Source organism: Mustela nivalis, assembly GCF_964662115.1.
Source record: "Mustela nivalis genome assembly, chromosome: 2".
Taxonomy (NCBI): domain Eukaryota; kingdom Metazoa; phylum Chordata; class Mammalia; order Carnivora; family Mustelidae; genus Mustela; species Mustela nivalis.
Window position 1 is genome coordinate 136,123,434 of NC_139021.1, and position 4,155 is coordinate 136,127,588.

Consider the following 4,155-nt stretch of genomic DNA (forward strand, 5'->3'; position numbering starts at 1 on the left):
TACTGGGAACACTGAGCTGCATTTTACAGATAAAGAAACCGAGGCTCAGAGAGACAAACAACCAGGTCACACAGCCAGGAAAAGGTGAAGCCTGGACCTTCTGTTCCTGGCCCCTGTGGAACCAATGGGGCTCCAAAGACACACACTGCCAATTTCCTGGGGTGGGTGATGGTGAGGAAGACTGTGGATATGTGCATTCTCCCCTTCCTAGGCCCCAGAAACACCCAGGGCCCAAGTCCTGCTCTCCAGACACTCCCTTGTGCCTTCAAGCACTGGCAGCCGCTCCGGGCCCAGATCCGTCATCCTGGCACCAACCATGCCCCGGGCCTGACTCCATCCATCCCACTAATGCCGGCATCGACTGTGCTCGGGCACGTTCCTGAGGCGGCCTCAAGAGCGCTGAATAATTCAGGCAAGCGTAATGGGATAATGAATTTACTGACAACCCAGTGTGGTCTCGGTACTTACATTTCAAGAAATACTGACTCCCCAGGCCGGCTCAGCAGGCGGGAGACGTACAGATGCCAAGAAACGGTTGCCTCTGCCCGCCTCGTGGGGTTCAAGCCCGATTCAGTGGAGACCCTGCTTGGGTCTCGCTGGCTTCCACTGCCTGGGGCCAGTCTGGGGGCCAAGGCTGCCCGGCTGGAACTTCGCGGCGGGGCAGAAGTGGAACCGAAGAAGCTGGGAAGGAAGAGCTGGCCAGGAGATCAGTAGCCCTTGGTCTCGCACACCCGTTTTATGACCAGGGAAACTGAGGCGGTGGAGGGGTGAGCCCGTTCTCTCCACCCTGAGCTCTGTGGCTGGGAATGCGGGGATGACTTAGGGCTCTGGGGACGAGACCTGCTTGTTTTCCTTCTAGACCGCTGGTGGGCGCTTCCCCCAGCTGCTGGAGCATTGCTGCTAATGGCTCACAGCTGCCCCTTCCCGGGAGGTGATTCCGGGGCAGCCGAGGGCAGCGCCACCCAGAAGGCCGCACAACGGCTCACACAAGCTGGGTGGACTGTGGCCCACAGCGGGCTGATGCGGTACAGCCGGCCACCCCACGCCTCAAGGTAGGACTAGCTCTGTGATGTCGTCCATGCTCCAGAACCCTCAGTGGGACCAGACTGCGGCTACACCCCAGCTGAGACCACATTCATCATTAGCTTTTCCCCTTGCCCTAGGGTGATTCCCCTCCTTTCCTCAGAGCCTCTCCCAGTAAACCCTCTGAATAGGGATCCTGGATTCAGGCTGTGCTTCTGGGGAACCCATGTAAGACACCCTGCATTTCCTGGTCCAAACCCTCCCTTCTGAAGACTTCTCCCAGAGTGCTAAGAGGGGTTCAGAGCCAGGAATGTTTGGCCCTTGAGCTAGGCTCTGCTGTGTGACGATGAAGAAATCACTTCTGTGCCCTGGGCCTCGGTTTACCCATTTACATGTTTGGGGTCAGGGGAAGCTCCCTCTGGTCCCTCCCAGCTCTGAAGGTCTGTGATCTAACCTGAGATGCCAAGAAGCCCTCTCCTGCCTGTACCTATCCCCACACGTGCATGGAGCCCTACTACTGGGGCATCGCCTTTTCTCAGGACTTTTAAGATGCAAAAGCATCTTGAGACGAGGATGAGTTTCACATTAGGAGGTCAGGCTGGTCAGAGTCTCTCAAGGTGGGATCCTTAGATCATCTGCAATGGAATCCAGGGCCTGAAAGGGTGTTTATTAGTAGTAATACCCCCTCCCCCATCCTTTAAAAAAATTATTATTATTACCATACAATGTATTTATTTCAGGGGTACAGGTCTGTGACTCATCAGTCTTACACAATTCACAGCACTCCCCATAGCACATGCCCTCCCCAGTGTCCATCCCCCAGTCACCCCAGCCCTCCACCCCTCCCCTCCAGCAGCCCTTGGTTTGTTTCCTGAGATTAAGAGTCTCTTATGGTTTGTCTCCCTCTCTGGTTTCATCTTGTTTCATTTTTCCCTCCCTTCCCCTATGATCCTCTGTCTTGTTTCTCATATTCCTCATATCATTGAGATCATATGATAATTGTCTTTCTCTGATTGACTTAATTCACTCAGCATAATACCCTCTAGTTCCACCCATGTCATTGCAAATGGCAAGGTTTCGGGTTTTTTAATGGTTGCATAGTATTCCATTACACACACACACACACACACACACACGCCCCTTCTTTATCCATTCATCTGTTGAGGGACATCTGGGCTCTTTCCATAGTTTGGCTATTGTGGACATTGCTGCTATAAACTTGGGGTGCACATGCCCCTTTGGATCACTACATTTGTGTCTTTAGGGTAAATACCCAGTAGTGCAATTGCTGGGTGGTAGGGTAGCCCTATTTTTAACTTTTTGAGGAACCTCCATACTGTTTTCCAGAGTGGCTGCACCAGCTTGCATTCCCACCAACAGTATAGGAGGGTTCCCCTTTCTCCTCATCCTCACCAACCTCTGTCATTTTCTGACTTGTTAATTTTAGCCATTCTGACTGGTGTGAGGTAGTATCTCACTGTGGTTTTGAGTTATATTTCCCTGATGCTGAGTGATGTGGAGCACTTTTTCATGTGTCTGTTGGCCATTTGGATGTGGTATGTGATGTCTGGAGCTGCAGCAGCTATCTTTGAACCATGAAGAAACAGCATGAAATATAAAGAGCAACGTAATAAGGATGGTGAACAGAAATATAGAAATTGGTTTCCAGTAACGTCCTCAATTATTGCATAAAACCTGAAAATATCTACCTCTAAAATCTCAGTGTATGGAAGAATTATCTTGATTGCTCAAGGACGTCTTGGTTGACTTTTCTGTTATTTGCTGCCCAAAACATTCCAAACAAATCAACACTATATTATAATAACAATCCTGTAATTTAGGGATGACTGTTAGCTCAGAGAGGTTAAGTGACATAATGATGGTCACATAGCTGGCAAATGACAGCTTTCTTTTGACCTGGACCTTTCAAGTTTGGAGGAACTTCAATTATTAATAAGAGTTTTAATTTTTGTGTTCTCTGCCCTGTGTGTCCGATTGTAGTCTGACCCCAGGGAATAAGCCCCCTTCCTTGCCATTCTGGTCTTTGGTCATTCCCTCCTCCATCCATCCCACCCTGGGTATTAGCTTAGAGACCTGGGAAAAGTGGGATGGGGAGAAGGAGTTGGCGGGTAGCCACCATTCCTTCCTTCCTGGAGTTTCCCTAACGAGTGTGGCCAAATTTGGGGGCCAAAGACTGGAGAGAAGGTCAAACCCATTTTGGAGATAATTCTAACTTTTAAACAGTCCTAGACCCTTGTGGGAGTGTTACAGCAAAAGAGAGGGAGGAGCCTAGAGACACAAAAAATAGACAGAGGTGGGGAAGAAGAGGGTGAGAGAGGTGGAAGGAGGGTAAGAGGAGGGTAGGAGGAAGGGAGACAACAAGGATGTAGGTTTCAGAGATAAATGTTCAGACAAACATGATGATGAACCTCAGCTCGGGCACAGACTAGAATGTTCCCTTTTCCTCCAACTTCAGCTTCTTCATCCTGTGACTGAGTAGACGGGAACATCTCCCTTGTACGGAGGTTGGCAAGGACAGAGGGTGCAGTACTGACGTAACAGATGCTCAGCAAGTGGGCACTCCTGCCCGGCACATACTAGACACAGCTGGAGAGGGAATTAGCATACTGGAAGACAAATCTGAAAATACTACACATCATTCAGCACAAAACGAAAAATGGAAGAGAGGTGAAGAGACATGGAAGATGCAATGCAAAGCTCGAAGATCTGTCTAGCCCGCATTTGGAAAGCAAGGATAATGGGAGAGAGATGCTTAAAGAGATAGTAGCTGAGAATTTGTCATGATTATTTAAAAAATGAGTCCTCGGGAAGTGAGGCAGCCCAGAAATCCCTGTGGCCATGGTGTTATACAAGGCAGGTGGATTTGTCAACCCGGGAGCGAGGTTCTGTCTATCCAAGCCTGCTGCCATGCGGAGACTCTGGGTGAAGCCACCATCACCAGTAGGCAAAATCTTCCACTTAGGACTTCGGGGATAAGAAGGAAGGAGAATACATTGAACTCAAAGTCATTGGACAGGATAGCAGTGAGATTCACTTCCAAGTGAAAATGATAACACATCTCAAGAAACTCAAAGGATTGAAATGTCAGGATGCCTGGATGACTCAGTTGGT